This window comes from Aedes aegypti, chromosome 2 (assembly GCF_002204515.2).
Source record: "Aedes aegypti strain LVP_AGWG chromosome 2, AaegL5.0 Primary Assembly, whole genome shotgun sequence".
Classification (NCBI taxonomy): Eukaryota; Metazoa; Arthropoda; class Insecta; order Diptera; family Culicidae; genus Aedes; species Aedes aegypti.
The window spans coordinates 38831370-38855787 of record NC_035108.1 but is presented as its reverse complement, the minus strand read 5'-3'; the positions used below and the strand labels follow the sequence as shown (position 1 = coordinate 38855787).

General features: G+C 38.9%; 1 protein-coding gene across 1 annotated transcript in view; it reads left to right on the top strand.

Moving 5' to 3' along the window:
• The first annotated feature begins 5976 nt into the window (after positions 1 to 5976).
• LOC5579995 (protein bric-a-brac 2) overlaps positions 5977 to 24418 on the top strand; it is a 122302-nt gene continuing 103860 nt past the window's right edge. Inside the window, exon 1 of the mRNA XM_001660210.2 lies at positions 5977 to 6251. The gene's annotated coding sequence lies outside the window, so the exon portion shown is untranslated. The remainder of the gene's footprint in view (positions 6252 to 24418) is intronic.

The window sequence follows — 24418 nt, the reverse complement described above, 5'->3', positions numbered from 1 at the left end:
TAACGATAACAATAATAAAAAGAATACCAATATTGAACCAGGATCAAATTACAAAAACAAGACAACGTCTAATAAAAAACATTCTTGATGTGGCATTACTTGCTTGAGGTTTCATTAAAAAAAAAGAAACATCCTTGCTTCTAGGTATCATTCAATCAGCTCACTTTCCTCCATCAGTAAACTTTTTGAAAACGTTATTTTAAACAGAATGATGGTCCACATCAACGAAAATTCATTTTTTTCCAATGAACAGTTTGGATTCCGCCATGGACATACGACCACTCATCCAATATTACGTGTAACAAATTGGATTCGTTCCAACAAATCTGAAGGCTATTCTACTTATCTTGCTCTTGTAGACATAGAAAAAGCATTCAACAGTGTTTGGCATGATTGTAAAATTAAATAACTTTAATTTTCCAACATACATTATTAGAATAATCCAAAGTTATCTGACAAATCCTACACTAAGCCTCAAAGACTTCCTGTAAGAGCTGGTGTTCCTCAAGGCAGCAATTTTGGACCAATATTATACATTTTTTTCACATCTGACTTACCTGAGTTCCCTCAGGTATGTCCAAAAATCTTTGTTCGCTAAAGGACGTAACCTGCGTGTCATCTGTAGTAGTTTGCAAACAAGTTTAGACATTGTTTTCTTCATACTTTCAAAAATGGAAGATTTCTCCTAATGCTTCCAAAACTCAACTAATAATATTCCCACATAAACCAAAAGCTCTTTATTTGAAACTTTCAAGTTAACATGTTGTCACGATGAGAGGGGTTCCAATAAATTGGTCAGATGAAGTTAAGTATCTAGAGCTCATGCTTGTTAAACATTTAATTTTCAAAAATATTATTGACGGCTTTCAAGCCAAATATAACAAGTATATAAAATGTCTGTATTGACTTATTAACAGCAAATCAAAACTTTGTCTTAAGAACAAGCTTTTGATCTTCAAACAATTTTTCAGGCCAGCCATGTTGTATGCTGTACCAATATGGACTAGCTGTTGTAATACCAGTAAAAAAGCTCTACAGAGGATTCAAAATAAAATTTTGAAAATGATTCTGAAGCTTTCTCCCTGATATAGTACCAATGAGTTACATAGTTGAAACATTGCAACAAATGTCAAAAAAAATATTATTAATTTTAGGCAAAATCGTTGCAATCTTCTACTGCCACGATAAATGCGGTATCTAGGTTTATTAAGGTTAAGTAAATTGCAAGCGTTTTTATTACTCTCTTATAAGCAGATGAAATCAATTCACATGTTAAATTCTGAACTGCTTCGCCAATGAAATGTAATATGTTGTTAGCAAAATGTTAATAAAAGCTTAATTTTGTTTTACCAGATAAGGATGATAGGGTCGTCCAAAACAGAACACCTAGAAATAAAAAAAATGAATGTAAAGTTTGAAAATATACTAAAAAAAAGAATTAATAAATCATTCATTGAAATCCCATTCATTAAAAGAGTATGTAACTCTGACCCACTGTAATGTGCAACATAACTCTCCGTCAAAAAACACGTCGCGTCGCTTTCATCTATTCAAACGTTGCGACGCTGCTGGTTTCTGGCCGTCCATCCACGATCCGTCGCGCACATCTCGGTTCAATGGTATCAGTAGTCGCCGAGTTGCTACAAGTCAGGTTCCTTCAATCTGCTGGATGGAACTCACACAGCTTCATTGGCGCAGTTGCCGTCGTCGTCGTGATGGTCGTCGCCGCCGAACGGTCGTCGGCATCCGTCTGTCCACCATCCACTTGCGCCCTTTCCCCATTCCCTTCCAATCGTTCTTCTGGCCGTGAGATCGAACGAAGAAGAAGGAAGGAAGGAGAAATAAAGCACAACATTGGCGACAAAGAACCAAACTGGCATGACGACGCAATGACGACGGCGGCGACGACCGGCGGCACCACGACGACTATCAACCAAACAACTTTGAATTCAGAGCATCGAGTCGAGAAGCGAGAAGGCAGCAAAGACGACGACGGCGATGATGGTGTCGTTCACGTACTTCACGTCCCCGCGGGCAGGGCCGGTAGCAGGTCTCTTTATAGAGAGCTCTATTCTATTGCAAGTCTCTATTCTCAATGAAAGGTCTATGAAACCTCTTTTGACGTAGGACTACGTCTTTGTTTTCTATATTGGGGTGCACTTTAAAAGTACGGAAAATGAGACATGTAACGAAATTAGGGGAGATTTTGAACGTTTATAACTCAGTTGTTTATGAACCAATTATTACGATTTTAGTATCATTCGATCAGAAATGTATCTACGCATCGTAAGTAAAATATCCGAAAAGTGAATTTTGTTGTTTAACTATTGAAAATTTGATAAATGTCGACCCCTTTCTTATCCAACCAATCACGTTCGAGCATTTTTCGACGGTATCGCTTCCCACTATAAAAGCAAACGGGTCCCTGCTTCTTCCCCCAGTCTTCTTTTTGCGGGCGGACTGTGAACACGATCGGGCGAGTCATTCTCGCTTTGCTTTTGCACCCGCGTCACAGTCCAATTTGTGTCGTCGGAAGAGGAAGACGCAAGAATGATTTGCGGTGGCGATGACGATGGCTTGGGGCGCTGCCATAGTAAACGCGTCGAGCGATGCGTGCGCGTGTGCGAGCCCGCAAAGCAGAATATCAACAACAGGAAATCAATTGATCGCATCGCGTTCGCGGACGTGGACGCGTTACTATGGCCGCACCGTTGGGCGTTGGAGCGTCCAAGCCATCGTCATCGCTGCCGCAAATTTATCCGCGCTCCCAGATTTCGACTCGTGATCGGTGGTCAAGAAGCAAGCCCGTTAGGAACCAGAAATCAGAAGCCCCCAGAGTTGCTGATCCGAGGAGATGCTGCTAACTGAGCGTCGGCCTGGTGAAATCGCTCAAGATTTCAAGAGTGAGCATCGATTCCAGATTTCGCCTTGTGCCCGGTGATCCACTACCCGTTATTGTTGTGCGCCATCCACGGACCATGGCAATCAACTGATCAATCCCGCAGTTTCATAGCCCGTCCGTGGACTATGTATTGCACATCGATATGTTACTGATCTTAGTCTATTCCTAAATAGTTAGCAGTACCTGATTACCAGGTTGCTAGAGGGATGTTTCGGTATACACCAGAGGTGCATTGAAACGCATAGATTCAGAGTCAGAACAAGACTGTTCTTTCATTGGAACATCAGCTCCTTTTATTTAGTGGCTTGCTGTAATACATTAACACAAATAATACAATCATACAATCTTATGCTAATGGCAAAGATACCTGGGTCAGCGGTGACAATATTTGGCAATAACAATTGGGTTACAATATGAGCCTAGCGCATCGAGTAAACATGCAGTCAGCATAACATGTAGCGCACTCGAGTGCCTTGATGCAAATTGCTTACGCATGTTGGCCATCGCACCCATGCTGACCTGACCTAGTCAATTTGTGACAAAACATTCTGTGTTGTATTTATTGCTTGGCTGATAGATGCTGGAAGGATGTTTTGGGTCGATGCGTGTATAGCACAGCAGTGCTATTTATCTGTGGCCGCATCGAGGCTAAGAAAGCCATCAGCCCTTGTCATGGCCATCAAATTTGTGGAAAAGAGTTGAAAGAATAATATTTCCGACCTTATTACATCTTATATTCCTCAATCAATCTCGCAGTTTCGTACAAGATTTAATTTGTCATGAATAATTGATGGCACGACAATTTGAGACTATTCTTGGACGCTGCCGCTGTGCCGTCGGGGTGAGTGCTCAACATTTCACAACGATTGTAAACTAGAGTTGCATATCCAACAGTGTATTTGATTTGCCATATTTTATGGGAGCATTTCGATTATGAAAATTATCACATGTAACTAAATTGCGACATATTTAGAATGGTTGTCAAGAGAAATTCTGATTGAACAATTTTCATCATTTTGGCACCCATTAATCAGAAATTCACCTTCATACTAAAGAAAACTATTGATTATCACTAGCTAACTATAGAATATTTAGTAAATGTCAAGCATTCCAACTATTCATGTTCGATCAATTTCTCACGCATTATCATTTTCCGCAATTTTCAAGTAATTCTTAGCAAAACACATTATTGGCACATACCCATTTTCCAGATTGGTCGAGAGCACGGATGGGAGGAGCATCATCTGCTAATCTAAGGGTTTCAAGCATGCTGCCTTCGCCGGATTCGGTTTCATTCCATTTTCGCTTTCGAGCTGGTAAGAGCTCCTCCAAAACTGCTTAGCAATGAGCACCTCGTAGCCAGAAGCCTGCTGACCTGTTGATCAGCATCTGGTTTATGAGATTTCGGCTCGTGATAAACTCATCTGTGGTTAGGCATCATTACTACTATTATTAGACAAATCGAGCGTCCGGCTTGTGGTATCGCTAAAGATTTCAAACTTAAGCTACGTTTTCAGATTTCGACTTCAGCCGTGTGATCTAATACCTGTTGCTGATGTGTGCCATCCACACCACGAAACATTCAACTGGTTCGTCTTATATGAAGAGAACTTATACAAATTTCTACACTTGCTTTGGGGATTCTTCGTTTAACCGTGGCAATCAACTGATAACATCCTGTAGTGCGATTCATCTATGACAGCATCCGAGCTAACTAAGCCTTTGGCTCTTTTCAGGGCCACCAAATGTGTGTAAGAGAGTTAACAGAGTAATATTTCCGACTTTATTTATTACATTGCCAAGCAATGAATAATATTTCTCTCAAACCATAAGATCAACAAAGCGATGACTGAAGCTTTCATTATAATCCTAGAATAACTTCCTATAGACATATTGCTGTTAAATATTCTTTAATTAGAATTACTTAGATTTTGCTTCAGCATGCTGAACAAATCTCAATCACTACTGTTCTTTCCAATGCTACCATATATTTCATAGGAGGTTACTAATATAATTTCAAAATGATCATACAACCTGAAGTGAAATTTTACATTTTCATAGATAATAATGACGAATTCATCGGATAAAGATAATGTATATTTGGGACATGATTAAACGTACACTTGGCTGCAAATCGTTATATGCATATATATTTACAAAAGTTTCGAGCACTGAAAACAGTATGAAGTCAAAACGAGCAACAAGAACGACATCATATTCAGTTAAATTAACCATCGTGGTCCTACGTCACCAGTTCGTACAACCCTATAGGGATGTACCCTTATAGTTTTTTTTAAGATATTCTAAACGAAAATTTCAGAGAAATTCCTAAGGAAATTCCCGAGAGATTCAATCAATGATCTTCATAAGAAATTCCGGGCAACTGACTCAATTTATTTCTGTAGGTAATCACGACATAATACCTGGCGAAATATTTTGAATTCTCAAAGTAAATCTTAAGTGCCTCTGAGAATTATATGGTTGTATTCTGGAGGAATCTTGAAAAAATATTTATAAAATTGCACATTTAGTATTTCTAGGTTTCTGATTGGTCTAGTTATTTTATCTTCTTGAGTGCTCTTTTTTCAAGCATCTGCTTCTTCTTCTTCTTGGCATTACGTCGCTACTGTGAAAGAGCCTGCTTCTCAGCTTAGTGTTCAATGAGCACTTCCACATTTATTAACTGAGAGCTTTCTTTGTCAAAGTTGCCATTTTGTAAATCGTGTGGCAGCCTACCATTGCTAGTACGATGATACTCTTTGCCCAGGGAAGTCAAGGAAATTTTCATTACGAAAAGATCTTGGACCAACCGGGAATCGATCCCAGATAGCTTCAACATGATTTTGCTTTGTAGCCACGGACTCTAACCACTAGGCTAAGGAAGGCCCCTTTTTAAGCATGTGATCCATGAAGTTCCTCTCTTTAGACTCTCTGGTGCAACCAGCCCTGCGCTGTTCTGCTGCTTATTTGCTTGATGCGCTGAGGATGGGTCTTCTGGATGGGTGATGGGAGGGAATAAGCGCAGTCAGTGGAAGCAAGCAGTAGCAGAGGCGCGGCGACGTCGTCCACACGACTATTTGACGTTTTACTTCTTCTCGGGCTAGTTTTTTCCTCCATCCCGTACTGACTTTGGTTGGTGGTTAGTGTGCTATGTGCTCTGCGGACAGCGAGTGATGTCAACAGGTGTTTTGGCGTCGTTCTGGAATTTTGCAAGTTTAAGCGTGCATTTCGGACTAGTTCTTCGATTAGTGTAGTGATTTGTGCTGAATTTACTTGTGCGTCGGTGATTTCTGTTGACAGGAAGAGGAATTCCAACTGCTGATCGTGAGGAAGCGTCGAGTTTATGCCGGTAAGTCACTTGGAATGTGTTTCTAGCGAATATTCTTGTTTTGGCTTGACGGGAGACGTATATTAAGGGATAGGGAACTGCATATCCCCACCGGAATCATGCCGTCATAGGCTGTCCTTGAATAAATTCAATGTCAGCAGTTGCGGTTTATGATAACATAAATGGCCAAACAATTTTAATCGCTATGCTACAGGATTGATTTATGTTAAAACAAAGTGTTAAATGTTTCTTTTTCCAATATTATTTGCAACATGTATCACGGTTTCGTGCGACATGTTCTGATGCAACGATCATTTCAAGCAATGTTGTATGCAATTTTGAGGGCGACACCTGCTGGTGAGCACCGGAAGCAACAGCATAGTCACAGACAATGGTCTGTGGAAATCATAAAGTTGCAATGTAGTCTTTGATTTGATAGTACGTATCGTACAATCGTTAGATTCTAACGGCTCCATCCAGTTTCGGAAAACAGAACATTTGCAGGGGATGCAGGTCGTTAGGCCGAATGCCGTTAGGCCGAATAACATTTGATCATTTGGACCCATTCACAAATTTCATAACGCTCTTTGTATGAATTTCAATTAATTTTTTTCCCCACTGGGTTTCTAAATGTTGAACAAAACACATAACATTTTTATGCGTTATGCACGTTATTGATTATACGCCAGTAATACCCTGACTGTTATTCGCGGGGTCACAAAAGCCTCATGCGAATAGTGAATAGTTTTGATTAGGTATTTATTCATTGGTTTTGGAAAATTTGATCATTAAAATTATCCAGTTTTGTTCATATAGGACAGTCAAATGACTGTCAAGAATAAAAGGTAATCGTCTGTATTTGTAAGCTAAGAAACCGCATGAAGTCTGCTTGAATATTGATATTTTCTTGAATCTAAAGGTAAGTCTTATAACTCTCTTAGAAATCTATTAGTTTGTTCCTAAGACAAGACGTGTCAGGTCAGTAAAAGCATTAACCTAAGAACGCTAATGTTGCTGCTGTTCGTGTTACCAACATCTAGTTTGCCACGTGCTGACAGCGTGAGTACCGGGCCTCAAAGTGTCAAACAAATTTTCAAAAACATAAAAAATCATCCATGGCATTGGATAAACATTGAAAAAGTACAGTTAAATTAATTAAATTAATTAAATTAATCCTGTTTTGTGACAACATCGCCACTAGCGTTCTATTACTAATATTTCTATTGTCAGGTCAAAGTACAAAAACGAAACCAATTGTCCGTAAAAAAAAAAAAAAAACTTCTCATTGGTCGTTTTTGGCAAAGGCCTACTTTCACATCGTTGAGTTGGATTGCAACAGGGCACTTTGTTGCTAGCCCGGCCGTGTTGCTAGTTCGTACATTAAAATGTTTATCAAAAGTTAAAAAAAATTTCATGAAATCTTCTTGTTTTAAATTCTATTTATATCCGATGTTAAGTTTACCGCATGTGATCCGACATTGCTAAAATCATAAATACGTGAATAATTGAGAGCAATTAAATTGAAATTGTGTCAATATTTTTGAAAAATATCTCTGGTTTTGAATGTTAACCTGATTTCCAAAAAAAAACATCCTCAATTGCACTAAATGAATGAAGCGTGCAAGAAACAATAAAATTGTTAGCCTCAATATTTGAATTTGTTTACAAGATTTGCTTAATAAAGATACTGGTGGCACTGGCTCTTGTATCGTCAAGGTTATCGGCTGAAAAACAACGGGGCAGTCTTGGACGAGCTGTCACGTCCTGTCCTAGGTTAATTCTCGTTTAAAATTCTTAATCCAAAGAAACTTGTGCAAAAAACGGACTGAGTAGGCCAAAAGATTCAAAATTTCTTCAAAAGTCTGTAGATTCATTTGCTCGTTCTCGTGAAAATTTTCAAATATTATGTCATTCAAGTTATGTTCAAGCAGCGTGTTTCCTAAGTTTTATGAAAATTAAAGACAAATCTTAGTCATGTAAGGGAGTCCGGAGAACAAGTTCTTGGGAGAAGGCTTTCAGAAAATCTCGGAGGAACCCCTGGTGAAACTTATAATGATGTTCCTCGATCAATCCCTTGAAGAATTCGTAATTCCATTCTTAAACGTATCCAGTGGATTTACTGGAAAAATCCATGAAGCTTTTTCAGGAAAAATCTCTAATGTTACATAGGACATGTGAATATTTAAAATATTTGCTGTGTTTACTTTGGACAGACCTTTATTTTGGATAGACCTTCATGGTGTCCAGGGTATCCATCCATCCGGGAAAAAAGGGAAAACCCTGGTAACCACAAATGACCGGGGAAATTACGGGAAATACCCGGTAATTTGGAGACCAAACCGTTAAATAAATATTTTAAACATAAGACTACCGGTTTGTTTAAATTTCAAGCACTATGGGCTAAACTAGATTTGTTTTTTTTTTTAGAAGGTAGAATTCCTACCTGTCACGTGTACTTCGCATCATGACTAACTTTTGATGAGCTGGTAGAGAGATAGTTAACGAATCAGATCTTTAAAAAATGATGGGTACTTCAAGATTCATGTGAAGGTTCTTAGCGAGATGGTTGCTAGATTTTCATTTAAATTCGTGGCAAATCTTAACGGAGATCGAATCGATAATTGACTAGTTATTTGAATGTTTTTTCTGAGAGATCACTATAAAGTTTATTTGCAGATTGCTTATAAGGTTTTAAGTGGGTCCTAAAAAGATCCTTGAGTGATATTGCTTGAAATTCTTAGTAGATTCAAAGAGGTGATACAAACTCATTGGCATTATTCTTGGGAAATATGTCGTAAAGTGCCGTCATTCAGCGCAGCTTTGAAAATATCTGAGAAATTGAAAATTGTTGATAATGATAATTTATTATGCAATAGTTATGGTTTACTATTATATACAGGCAGCAGTACGGGCAAACGTTAACAATTTATTTGAGCTCCTAAAATTTTATTTCAAATGCGCTTAATTGGCAATGCGATTGTGCCGCGCACTTTGCGGCACTGATATCCTGGACGATTCATTAAGAATTTCATTTGGAGGATATTTGGTGTATGGATAGTACCAGATCTTGGAGTCTGCATCACTAGTTAGATTAGTTCTTGATCTATGACGAAATTCTTCTGAAGAGATTTTCTATGGATTTATGTATATTTACCACGTATATTTCCAACCATACCCAACAAATTTCTTGTAAGATTTTTCATGAATTCTTGACAAGATCTTCGATAGATAAATAAACAGCGAGATATTTGGCCTGATCTTTGTTAACCTCTTGACTTGGCCAAATGTTTGATAGGATGATTGGAAGATGCAATTTCGGATTTATGTCAAAAGTATCAGGTCAGCTCCATAGGAGAAAAATAAAAAGTATTTGGAGATATTGTTTCTGCTATAAATATCCTTGAATTCAACATTGTGAAACTCATGATTAAGAATTTCTCAAAAAACCAGTCATGGGTTATGCCTAATGCATACAGTCATCCCACAGTTATGGATCAACTAATGATCATTTTTAAGAACAAAATGTGATTAAAAATAATTGTGACGCTATACAAAACAAAATTACATCCCTGGAACTGCACGATATAGTTGTTTTTGGAAATACACGTAAAAATTAGCGATTTTTTTTACGAAGAAGAATCGATTTCTATGGAAATTTCAAACGCTGTCCAATCCACAGATCAATGAGGTTTTATTATGGATTTTTTCGACTCATATTATGGATCAGAGCACTGTAACAGAAATTTATCTGCGAGTTAAGCGAATGGTTTACGAAGGAACAGTGCATCGAGAACGCCCGAGAAGTCGTCAGATTTTTCCCTCTCGGGTGACGCGTTCTTTTCTGCCGGGCAGTGCATCGAGAAAGTCCGAGAAGTCGTCAGTGTTTTCCCTCTCGGTGACGTGTTCTTTTCTGCCGGGCAGTGCGTCGAGAAAGCCCGAGAAATCGTCAGATTTTTCCCTCTCGGGTGACGCGTTCTTTTTCTGCCGGGCAGTGCGTCGAGAAAGTCCGAACAGTGCATCGAGAACGTCCGAGAAGTCGTCAGTTTTTTTCCCTCTCGGGTGACGCGTTCTTTTCTGCCGGGCAGTGCGTCGAGAAAGTCCGAACAGTGCATCGAGAACGCCCGAGAAGTCGTCAGATTTTTCCCTCTCGGGTGACGCGTTCTTTTCTGCCGGGCAGTGCATCGAGAAAGTCCGAGAAGTCGTCAGTGTTTTCCCTCTCGGGTGACGCGTTCTTTTCTGCCGGGCAGTGCGTCGAGAAAGCCCGAGAAATCGTCATTATTTTTCCCTCTCGGGTGACGCGTTCTTTTCTGCCGGGCAGTGCGTCGAGAAAGTCCGAACAGTGCATCGAGAACGCCCGAGAAGTCGTCAGATTTTTCCCTCTCGGGTGACGCGTTCTTTTCTGCCGGGCAGTGCATCGAGAAAGTCCGAGAAGTCGTCAGTGTTTTCCCTCTCGGGTGACGCGTTCTTTTCTGCCGGGCAGTGCGTCGAGAAAGCCCGAGAAATCGTCATTATTTTTCCCTCTCGGGTGACGCGTTCTTTTCTGCCGGGCAGTGCGTCGAGAAAGTCCGAACAGTGCATCGAGAAAGTACGAGAAGTCGTCAGTTTTTTTTCCTCTCCGGTGACGCGTTCTTTTCTGAGTGCTTTTATATGGCCGAGCACACGAGTGAAGATGAAAGTGGATTGTGGCTGCTCAATCAAGGATGAAGGATCAATCGGTGAGCTCGTTTCATGCTTTTTTTTCAAGTCTATAAAATATGTGTGACCGCACATTTAATCGTTACATAAATATGATTTTTCTACAAACTATGAATGGTTCGTCACTGTAAGTGTCGGCATAAACTCTAATTCATAACTTTATTGTTTTATATTTTTTATATAAAATCACTCACTCCTTTATTTTTATACATAAAAAAATGCTTTGAATGGTTTGGTCTGTGCTAGAAGTGTAGACTTGCAAAACGTTCATTTTATTCAAAAAACTTTGAATGGTTCGCCCCTGTAAGTGTCGGCATAAGAATATTATGTGATGGTCTAGCCAATCGATATTTTTTTTTTTTTTCAAATTGGGTAAAATATCCTGTAGGAATGTTGCTTTTAGCTATTTGTTCAACAAACTTTGAATGGTTCGTCACTTCAAGTAACGGCATTATTTTCTCATACTTGAAAATTTTTTCATGTCAATCGAAAATTTTATATTTCTAAGTATGTTTATATCTCACAAATAATCGTTTATCATGGTCTAATCGCTTATCAAAGTGAATCCTGTGACCCAACGATCCTCCCCATTAACAAACATCCCTCCCAGTAACCTTTGCGGAGATGCAGAGGCAAACACGGTCTCCAAATAGCAAAGGTTACACACTAACATTCCTTCCCCCAATCCCACCTGACTGCAAGGACGTGGCCGGCGCCGTTATTGACCCTGTATAAATAGAGGCACTGAATTATGCACACTGAAGAAGATTATGGCCAATCCCAGCCGAACTTCTAGTTGATTCTTTGTGCATTTTCACTGACTTCGGTCAATCACGGAATAGCAACCATTGATATGTGTAGTCAGTCTAAGCTAAGCTAAGCTAAGAGTTAAGCGAATGGTTTACGAATAGTAAAAGCATTTGTTTTGGCGTTTCTTTCGGCATCGTCTTATCTCTGATTCAGTTATGAATCAAAACTTCTAGGCATATGGTAATGGATTGATCCTTTTGTGAAAATGTAGTCTAAATTTAGATATACAGAGCAGAAATTTGTTTATAGAATTCTAATATCTCTCTGAACGTCCTATGAATTCTAGTGGATGAATGGTGTTTTAGATGTTTCAACAAATGGTTTATTTTTTTTTTTGGCAAAACATTTTTCATTTAAACTGTTTTAGAATCCCGTGATTAAGTAACCCAGAACTAAAACAATCAAGTCCCAGGATCATTTTGACTTCAGTTAGATGTTTTAAGTAACCGGGAAAAATCCGGGAATCGAACAATTTTTGTTAAGTGGACCCCTTGCGAACCATAAGCAAAACCGACAATAATGATTTTCAACAGTTTTTTTTTAAATATAAAGACATATCTAGATGAAAAATTTGATCCGTTATAGTATTAAAAAAGTAGTGAGCAGGACTTTGATACTTTCTATCGACTCCAGTAGGAAGGTCTTTTGATAGCTACTGATATCATAATTGGTCACAATATTTGTCGTACTGAAGTGCTTCTAAATAAATGAACAGTCATGGAAGTACCCAACTAGTCCCCCAACAAACATTTTAGTTGACTTAGAATTGAACAAACCGCTCTAACGCTTAATTCAGCTGAAGAAACTGTTGTTCAGCTACTAATGTTACTTGTGTCTGTACCCAATTTCTGTTTTTGACTCATTTTTAAAGACAATAAAAGTACTAACAGTTGCCAGATATTTATTTATTTATTTATTTATATTTTTGTACGTCAACAGGTTTTAAACTCCCAAATGACAAAACTTAGATTATAAAACACAAAGATCTAACATTACACAGAAAGCACACTCAAAAAATTTTGTCTTATAAGCGATTTCTTCACCACCGCTTAGGCCTTAAACCTAGTTTAACTATATGGGTAAGCGTGGTTTACGGCTTAAGCCATGGTGAAGAAATCGGCCCTTAATCTATTTCTACTTAAACCAAATTCAAAGCCCTCGAAACAGGCAACAAAACCACGACACATACTTTTCACGGGATCATTCATGCCGTAGTTTGTCCTCGATATTGTCAATTATCTCATGCCATAAAATGTAAGAAAAAGAAGGAGAAACCAGGAGTGATTTTTCAAATTTTGTGTTAATCTACAATTAGATTTTGTGTAAATCGTACTCAATTTTGTGTTATAGCGTAATGGGCCTTTATTAGCCGAATAGTTGAAGTCCATGGCTAGAAAGCAAAGCCATGCTGAAGGTGTCTGGGTTCGAATCCCGGTCGGTCCAGGATCTTTTCGTAATGGAAATTTCCCTGACTTCCCTGGGCATAGAGTATCACATATACGAATACGAATGCTAAAATGGAACTTTGGCAAAGATAGCAAAAAGGTGGCTTTGTCCCAGTGAGGAAGTAATGCAAAGAAGATGAAGCGTAATGCTGATTTTCGTGAGGGCCGATCGAAGATGAATCAAATGTTTAGGGTAAGTGTACCAGTTTTGGCCACCCTAAAGAAAAATATTGTTTATTTATGAATCAAAAGACCTTTGGTTACTGTCAATACATCAAACGAAAGCTTTCAATCCATGCTCAGCAGGGAAAATATGAAAACTAATCAGACCACTTGCACCAGTATTCGCCACGATTTTAATTTCCGTTCCTGAATTCGCCACTTAGGGTAGGTGTACCAATTATGGATGCAATATGTCAACAGTATGGATAAAAATCAAATTTTAACCGCGTTTCTAAAACGTAAGCATGACTTGTTGATGTTAATTACTAGTTTGAAGCCTTGCGAATCAGTTGAATTAAACAGTTTTAGTACGAAATTACCTTAAAGCTTCTAAAAATTGGTTTTAAAAAGCGTTGTCTTTGTACCAATTATGGCAATAGCGTTCCTATCATTCGACATGAAAGTGTACCAATTATGAACTATCGAATATTTGCACGAAATGAAGTCAAACATCATCCAGAGCGAATGATAATGCAACGCTAATAAGTAATGAAGTGATTGCTCATAAATGTTTCCAAAAAAATTGTGTTAAATAGATGTTAAATCTATTTATTGCAATGGGTTCATGGGAGGAAATGAATTTTCGAAAAGGAGTCAAAATGTAGTGAAAATGGAAATTATGATACAAAACAGCATTAATGAACTCACATTACCTTTCCAGCGCCTAATTTTAACGAAAAAAGAGCGAAAATTCAAAAATCGAGTATCGCTGAAAACTCCTCTATACCATGAAATTAGCATCTTCCGCTTGTGAACGTTTTCGAACGTGTGATTGAAAAATCTATGTAATTGAGTACAAATCATGAATATAATGCCTTACCGAACCGTCCCGTCGTGGAAGTCACCCGTAAAATAGCTTCATTTCATTTATTTTACTGATCAAAAAATGTAAACAAACCGTCTCCAGAGTATCGCCATAATTGGGCTCTCATACACTCTTTGTACCAGTTATCGACATAGTAGAAATAACACGATTTCCAACTTTAAATAGTAGATTTAGTTGCTCACCAGCTAAATTTGTTCATTTGTTCTCACTAGGCAACATACATTTATCGGTTGAAGTAGTTTTACCGGATGAAAACATAAATTTCGTGACGGGTGTTCCTTAGCGAACTGCTAAGAAGGTGACATATGTGTGAGGCAAATTTTTCAAATGTTCATTTTTCAAAGCTTATTGCACGAATGTTCTTATCAAGGCTTAGTTATCATCAAAAACAAATAGGTTTAGCGTTCCTGTGAATATTAGCCGTTATATTCTATTAAAACAATGAGAAAAATCTCTTTTTGTTCCCATTATTGCCATATTTGGAACTATAGCCATAATTGGTACTTCTACCCTACATAGATTTCTTATGGAGGGTGGCGAATCAGGAACAGGTGGCGAAAAATAGGTGCAAAGGAGCAAAACTTTTAAGGAAAATGATTTTTTTCTATATTTTCTGAGAAAATTTTGCGGTTTCCAAGAATGTTTCCGTATCATCATAAAGCAATTTAACGAACACTAAACAATTGTCAACCATATATATAGTAAAACGGTATTAAATCTGGGGTGGCGAATAACTGGTACATGGCGAATACCGGTACACCTTCCCTACTCCGTGACAATTTTTTAATTAGTTCCAGAGATACAACTTGCAGACTCACCAATTATTTATGAATCACAAGGAAGCGTACAAGTCTGTGGAGATCCACTCGGCGTTGCACGACAATGACATAGTTTTATGGCGAAACTGAATAGATTGATGCAATAATCATGGTACCCGCGAGGTGAAAAGGCGTCTGACATCAACTTCTCACATCAACATCCTATAGTCTGTAGACAAAGGCGCGTTTACGTTTGAAGCCATGGGTAGGACGAACGTTGGCAAATATTTTGTACACAGTCAAACTAGGAGAAAAAAATTACCCTGGACTAGAAATTAAAAGTATCGTGAGGGGCTCAAACGCAAAAAAAAGTGTAAGTGACATTTTGGTCGGTTTTGATTTGAGTTGAGGAAATTTTATAGAATTTTATACTGCATACTGTTTACAAGCGTTCATAAGCGTTATTTTCAATTGAAGAATTGCTGGAAAAAACTTCAAAGAAGATTTTCTTCAAACTAGATTTTTGTCATTGACACCCTTTTGTTTCTAACCCGTCAGACTAAGTAAGCTTTACGTCTTCACAGGGCTGGTAGCGACTGATTGCCTTAAACATAGGGAATTGAAGATCTCTTGCCAGAAAGAACAGACCTGAAAGGAACCAAAAAAGAGGCCGAAAAGTGACCAAACAGGAATCAAGAAAACAAAACGAAACCTAATAGGAGCCAGAAGAAAGGAATTTGTTTTTTTTTATTGCAATAAATCAGCTATTTTTATAAAATCTAAGACTTTTATTTTTGAATTTCCGTCGATCATCACGCGTTTGCCAATGTGAGCTCTATCACGCCTGGTTCCTCCAGCCAGAAGATATTTCGTCTTCGACGTATTTACCTTCAAACCAACCCGACCTGCTTCACGTTCCAGCCTGGTATACTGTTCAGAAACCACCAGAATTTGTGGAGGAATTCAGATGATTTCTTAAATAAACATAAAAATTTGTTTTATGATTATTTAAGAAAACATCTGAATTCCTCCACAAATTCTTTAAGAAATGTTTCTAGAAAGTCCTAACTCCTCCAAATGTGTTATCCATCGATTTGCTTGGGCATCCTCCAAAAGAAATTTCTAAGGATTTCTTTCAGGATTTTTGTAAGATTCCAACTATGGATTTCTTTAAAGACTCCTTCAGCAATTGTTCCAGGGGTTCCTTCTACAGAGATTTGTCCATGTATGTCTTGAAAGTTTTTTTTTATCAGGAATTCTTCCAGATATGTTTCCAGGGAAATGCAAAGGTTTTTTTTCTAAAAAAATCCGTGAACTATTTAAAAACAAAAATCATAGAGTTACTGCTGATAAAACTTGGGTAAGTTTTAAAATCATGTGTAATAAACAAGGATCTCTGAAATAGCTCCTGGGCTCCTGAGGAGGTTTTAGAAGATTTCTTAGATAATTAGAAAATAAAAAGCAATCGAATCTCAGGATAGTATTCCGCAGGGCTTTATGAAGAAATTTTTCTAAAAACATTGGACAGGATCTCTGTAGAAATTCGTGGAATTATTTGGTTTGGTAAAGGAGTAAATCTTGTATGAAATGCTGGAAAAAATATTTATTTGACGAACCTCTCAAGGCATTTTGGATTTCTGGGAGAAAACGTGGATGATTTTTTGAAGGACTCCACAGAAACAGATAAAGGAATTCTTGCAGGGTATGCTGAATTTTTTTGGAATAAACCTTTGTGGATTTTTCCGGAAGTAATTCTGTAATATATTTGGAATATTGCCTAGAGTAACAATTGAAGAATTCAGTTGAAGGACAAGTGGAAAAATATCTGGTGGAAATTCCATGATAGTTTTGGTCAAAAATAGAGGTATACCTGAGAAAACTACTGGAAAAAGTTGCTTTGGAGTTCTTAAGGATTTCCTGGAACTTATTCTGGGGTGATTCTTCTAAGTATCCTTTGAAAAATCTAGAAGATTTGGTAGAGAAATCTCTACAAGGATTTCTGGATAGATCCCTTTAGGACACCCTGAAAGTTTTCTAAATAAAATTGTTGCCGCAAACAATGTGCGTAATAGATAGAAGTGGTGAAGCAATCGAATTCAGCTATCTCTACATGGTGGAACATATACACTACACAACCATTAGCTGAATCGTTCATTGTATTTAGTTGAGGATAGTTTAGAAGTGAAACATTTTGTCAGTAGTATTGACCAGATAATGCATTCGCAGTTAGTTTGCATTCCGTTGGGTACGCATTATGTACACCATATGAGTTCTCTGTTCTTCTTCTTTCTGGCGTTACGTCCCCACTGGGACAGAGCCTGCTTCTCAGCTTAGTGTTCTTATGAGCACTTCCACAGTTATTAACTGAGAGCTTACTATGCCAATGACCATTTTTGCATGTGTATATCGTGTGGCAGGTACGAAGATACTCTATGCCCTGGGAAGTCGAGAAAATTTCCAACCCGAAAAGATCCTCGACCGGTGGGATTCGAACCCACGACCCTCAGCTTGGTCTTGCTGAATAGCTGCGCGTTTACCGCTACGGCTATCTGGGCCCCTTCTCTGTAGCAAGGAGAAATACAGTCAACGGTCCTTACTCGATATTGAAGGGACCATCGAGTTAGGAAGGTATCGAGTTATAGAACACAAAACCAGTGCTAATGCGATCCAAGGGACCATCGAGGTAGCCATGAAAACGAACTTTTACTAGATATCGAGATACGAAATATCGAGTAAGGGAGAGTTAACTGTAGCTAAACTAGTATAATAAAATTAGGTTAAAAACATAAAGCACACAGAAATTTAAGTTATCTGCCACTATATAGACTAATAGTGTTTTAATTAATCAAATATATTTACTGCTTTGAAGCTGCCAAGTTTGGCAACTACAGGACTGTGTTTAAATCAACCAAACTACGCCAAAAAAATCACTATGATTATTCCTGAAGCTTTTACTCGGGTAATTTGAGTCGAAATTCTTGTACAGCCAATTGATCCCGTTATAGTATCTGAAGGTTTCTATGGAGTTTGTACAAGTTTGCATCAAAATTCAATGCAAGCAGAATAAGGCAGAAAGAGATTCAAGACACCATTTCGATTAAAATATATACTTTAAAAACCTTGGAATAAAAATAGAGACTTGTATTAGGAGAGAGGCCAAGTCTTTAAAAACCCTACTAGCAGTTCTGTCTTTAGGATTATTCACTGAATCAGCTTTTGTTATCGTTCGTATTTAAAAAAAATACGAATATCCTTTTTAAATCAATTATACAGTAAAGCCTCCATGAGTCGATATCTCAAGGGACCATCGACTCATGGAAATATCGAGTCGTGGAAACAAATCCCTTGGAAAGCTTTTTGAGGGGGTCATCATAGTAACCATGAATTTTTTATTTTTTTTTTTGTACGGTTTCATGAGTCGATATCGAGTCAAGGAACATCGACTCATGGAGGTTTTAATGTAGAACAAATTGATTGAAGTACACTAAACTGACCAAATGTTTCATCGCAGTTTCATCGATAAAGTTTCTCATCAAATATTTCGCTGGAAATTCTTCAACAATTCTACAAAAAAAAAATCAAAAAATCGTCGTTATCTACTCTAAACATGTTTGTACATATACAGGATTATAGGTATTTTTAAAAACCATCCATTGATTAATTCAGAAGTGGCATAGAGAATTGTTCCATTTGTTTTTCTAACGGTTAAAGAAGTTTCTTGTAGCAATATTACAGACATAATCGGGGGCAGACAAAAATGGGGGCTGACAAAATCGGGTCAGTACTGTACTTCATTTGGCCAACCGTGAACTAGGTGGCGGTAGTGAGCAAACGTCAAACTCGAACAAAAGTGATGCGAGCGCCACGAGTGGCCAGTCGGACAACTACCAAATATTAGAATTGGGCGTTATTCAACTGTGTGATGAAAATAATTAGAGTGTTACGTCTGTTTGTCTACGGCATAAGGGTTCATCCATCAAGTGCATCGCGTAAAATTTAGGATTATCGATCCCTCTCCCTTATTTGTACGGATTTTTCGTATTTTTGATTAATTGTTCATCTCTTTTCTTCGTGTATTTTTTATTACTATTGTAGCAATATACGAAAAATAAATATTGATTGAAAATTTAAGTATATCACTAAATTTTGATGAATTTTGGTGAAAGTGCGCAAAGTAAGGGGCGGTCACGGTAGTTGTTAGCTGCTGATGTTGTTACTCTCATGATACGTGAACTAATGTCATGATTTCATGACAATATCAATACCAAGACTTAAATAGCCACGTTTAAATCAACTTTCAGCTATTCATCAAAACTGAAACCCGAACCAAGGATCTTCTATAGTTGGAAATTTTCTCGACTTTCCAAATGGCCAATTGACAAAGAAAGTAAATTATATCTCTGGATTTTCTCATAGAACACTAAATTGATAAGCGGATTCTATACCAGTTTGCACGTAACGTCAAAGATAAAAAGAAGATGTACCATCTAAAAATTATTAATGTAAATAAAAAAAGTTACGTTAGAATCCTTCCATCCTTTCACGTTAATTTTTTAAAATTTCCCACATCATTTATCCCTACTGCCACCCAATCAAAAGGAAGCCACAAATAATTCTTGCTCCCCCACAAAAATCCAATAAAAAGGGCATAATTTGCTGTAATTGATACGGATCATAATCCACTGAAAGAATTATAGGATCGAATTGCATGAAAAATCAATTGTCATGAAATTGAACAAAAAAAGTGCTCTTCCCAATTTGAAGTGGGCAAAGGGTATTGGCGTTCCATTCGCGGTCAGAATTGTGCACCATCCACTTTTTTTTCGTCGCCCGTTGTTGACCAGCATCAAACGCGAGCGACAAACATGCCTGATCCGCCAAACATGTTTTTTTTTTTCGTGCAATGGATCACACTCACTTCCCCTCCCCCATTGACCGGATAAATGCACAGCAAGCAAACACTGCAATCACGACAGAAATAAAGTGAAAATTCCCACTTAATTCACTTCTCCATTGCTATGCATCAGGAGAAAAAAAAAGGACCCGGACCAGAGTGCACTCTAGTGAACTGTATCTATCGATGTAGAGAACTGCATGAGGTGCATCCCCTCTCCTAAAGTGATGATACGCACTCGCAGGGCTGGTAGTATATCTCTGTTCAGAGGCTTGGTCACAATTTCAGTGCATGTTTCTTAAAAGTCTTATTTTTAATGGGAGCTCTTTAAACTCTGTATTTTATCCAGAATGATATCTACAGTCTCATTCTTCCTTATCCGCCTAACAATTAATTTTGATGCAGAGTTCTACTTTCAAATATTATAACACGACAATTCAACAGGTTCTTAGAAAATTTCGAGTCAGAATTCTCCAAGAAAAGTTTCAGGAATTATCAAGTGATTTCTCCAGAGATTTCATCTGCAATATTTTCAGGGACTTCTACAGGGATCTGTCCAGGAGTTCTTTTTGAGATTCATCTATCTCCAGATATTCTTCCAGCGATGTTTCAAAGAATACTTAGAAGAATTTCACTAAATCAGCTGTAGATGAGAAATTCCCGCTGATTTGCTCAAGCTGTGTACAGAATGCACATACATTATCCTTGGCCTCAGACCCTTTTCTTCCCGGAACCATCTTACGATACTTCGGGGAAATCCTGTGAATTCCAACAGGACCAAAACTTTCGGACCATTGATCTCTAAAATTCCTATGTTCAAGCCACTCAGTCGCTGCCAGCCCTGCCCTTACTCGGATGGTAAAAATGCGACCTGCCAAGCTTGACCCGCGAATTTCCCATCATCGTCGACCTCGACCTCGTCGTCACACTGCAATTGCTCCCGTGCCTCGTGATGATGCCTCTGCTGATGCGATGGATTCCGGTGGTGATTCTTGATGATCCGCATTTGGGTTGGGCCCAATTGGCCCCAAAACCACAACAGCTCACTGACTATAGTCCCGTTCCCTACCTTCTGGGATATGGATGCCAACGTTGTTGCTTACAGCGGACATGTTCAGGACGAGGGAAGGATATCGCCATCGGTTCGAGTGCATAGATGCATGTTAATATATAAAATTGCAACTGCAAACATACGGGAAGCTAGCTGGGCGAGGTTGACGATAGCCGAGTACGATGTTGTTGCTCTTGATGTCGTGTACTGGACGCGAGAGGTCCCCCTGTAGGCAATCGAACGTGGAAAAAAGTGAACTTCTCTGACATCAGTTTGCTGTCACGCATATCCTGGAAGCTTTGGAATTGAGATGGCACAGGAAAAATGCACTGTCAGGTCAATTTGGTTGCGTTACATGGGGTAAATTTGAGCCAGTTTGAGCTTATTCAACAGATTAACAGTGGTGGAATCATTAACGTATAAAGTCGTTTTTTTTCTATTTCTCATTATAATAAGCTTGATCGCACCGTTATAAACTGTCCTAATTTCCTGCACGCTTGTGCCTCCCTCTTCAATCCCATCAAGCGTTACGTAATTTTTGGACGACGTCTTACTCAACGTTTTTTCATTACGTAATTAATTCGAGATTGAGATACGTAATGAGTTACGCATCAATTTTCAGAAATTGCAAAAATATGGTATACGTTACTCCGTAAGATTTTCAATGTCCTCATATGGCCTTATATTTTTGAAATTGCAGGAAATGGCGAAATTCAGCTAATGCCATTTAATGAATATCTTCAGTATTTGCAGAATTTTTTAGGGATTTTTTTATTATCATAAGACAAATTGCTACTGTAGCGCAATCTTGGTTAGGTGACCTATCGAAGACTCTTCGCCAACCAAGAAAGGTAAAAGTAGAACAAACAAATTGATTTCACGGTACAGACCCTGTAAAGCACGGTTGAAACGTCCGAACTCGGAACGTGAGAACTTTGAATGAACCCAACTCCTGGCTCGTGAACTGTGGAGTGTTAACGTGGACGTGGGTACTATCCAGGAATTACGCTGGTCGAAAACCGGAGAACGTGAATTCCGAGTGGTGGATCCCATCGCCAACACTTCATTTAAGTACCACATCTACTACAGCGGCGGCGACACAGCGGAAATTGGAGTTGACTTTATAGTGTTTGGGAAGCAGATAAAGCGAGTTATTCGTCGGAAACCGGTAAGCGACCGTATCTGTGTGTCGAGAATAAAGGGCAAGTTCTTCAACTACATCCTGATCAGCATATATGCGCCAAAGAACGATATACCAGATAACACAAAGGATGTGCCTAGATAAGGCCTAAAGAGAGTGCCCAAACAAGATGTCAAGAAAGTCATCGGCGATGCAAATGCGCAGATCGGGAAAGAATATTTCTTCAGACCCGTCATTAGAACGGAAAGCCTCCATTCCGTTACCGATGATAATGGCCTGCGGCTTTGAACCTGCTGCTAAAGGAATGGCAATCATTATCTCGTTGTTACTGAAATTCAGGTACAGTTATCCTGCTTCATGAGTTCCAGGAATAACAGAACGTTGTGTTTCAAAATCTAATGTTTGTATGCATGTGGCCGGTACCCGACAGAACAGAGAGCGGTACACAGTAGCAAGATCTGAAGAAAAGCGAATCCACGGCATAAACAAAAGGCAGCACGAAGAAAGCATGATAGCTGAAGCCCAAGATAGCATGAACCGAAATGATATGCGAAGATTGTATGGCCGCCATGTCCAATAATCGAAAAGGAAATTTACTGACCTACAAAACGGCGCAGTGGACCTAGCACTTGGTGGAAGGGGCATTTTCATCAGTTGTGGAACGGCGGAATGGAAATGTAGCTAGAACATTGATGATAACGATCGAGCTGTGGACCTACCGACCATATGAGAGGTTAGAAAGGCTATCAGCGAGCTGAAGAACTGACAGACGATGGGAGTGACGAGATCCCGGTCCATCCATTGAGTACTTTTGAAGTTTTGAAGGTATGGAATGACAAAGAAATGTCAACCAGCTGGTTGAATGCCCTTATATGCCCACTCTACAAGAAAGGGTACAGACTGGAGTGTGTCAATTGCAGACGGAATATCCTACTGAATTCGACGTACAAACTATTGTCGCGTATCCTGTTTAACAGACTGAGATCGCTCGAGGAGTCCTTTGTCGACAACGGACCAGAATGTGAATGATCTTAGATAAATTTTAGGGGTACAACTTGCAGACTTACCACCTGTTTATTGATTTTGAGGCAGTGTACGATTCAGTGACAACTGATTACGCGCAAAGTCCAGCAGACTGCTGGAGTAGTCTCTAAGCAGCCACTAACAACCCAGCAGTAAATGCCATTGGGTTCGAAATCAACGGAACAATTAGTTCGACGGGAATTGTCAGACGGTTTTGGACGAGAAAAATGCAGTGCAGGCGATTATGCTGCAGCAATGCACCCATCAAAACGTGAAACAATACAAACAGAAGCGAAGACAGCAAACCCATCTATTTCGAGATAAAAAGCACGCCTGGAAGAGATGGAGCAGCTGTATCGTTCTCAGGAAACACGAAAGTTCTACAAGAAACTCAATGCATCCCGCAAAGGCTTTGTGCCGCGAGCCGAAATGTGCCGGGATAAGAATCTTGGTATCTTGACGGACGAACCTGAGGTGATTGAAAGGTGGAAGCAGTACTATGATGAATACCTGAATGGCGCAGAGGAGGAAGACCAAGGCAGCAGGAGGAATGGTTTCATCAGTACAGCGGATGAGGGAGACGTGCCAACTCCTACAATAGGTGAAGTTAAGGTGCTATCAAACAGCTCAAGAACAACAAAGCAGCTAGAAAGGATGAAATTGGAATGGAACTATTTGGACTGGTCGACTATTTGTCTGCACCCAATGATAGCCAGGATTTGGGATACATGATAGCTACCGGAGGAGTGGAAGGAAGGGAGTAATATACCCATTATACAAAAAGAGTGACAAGTTAGCATGTGAGAACCAGGGATAAGGTGCGACTCAAAACTCTTTCGGTGCAGCACGCGCTGCCGGGAGACAGCACGTTTAATTTGAAAGAGACGTGCTAGTGCAATATGAATTGTGTTGCACCCATTCTTTTTTGTGTGCTAAAACTCCCATGTGTCGTTGCTGAGAATCTCTCTGAGCATTAGGCAAGGCTCTCTCAAATAACATCACTTTGCTTTGATGACGGAGTACGGATGGACGACACTCTCAAACGAACCATACAAACGTTTGTTTACTTCATAAATCATACATGATTTCGATGATTTCGCCTCACACATAGGGTAGATGTACCAATAGTGGAGGTACTAAGCACGGTTAATCTTCATTTAACTGCTTGAATTCGAGAAGCGCAATTAATGAACATATTAATGTTATAACGGGGAGTAACGACCATTGACTTAATGAGAAAAATTATTTCATCGCAGTAGCCAACGGCGTATCAGTGAAAAATAGTACCTCCATTTTTGATACACTGTTCTTTTAGTTGCGGTA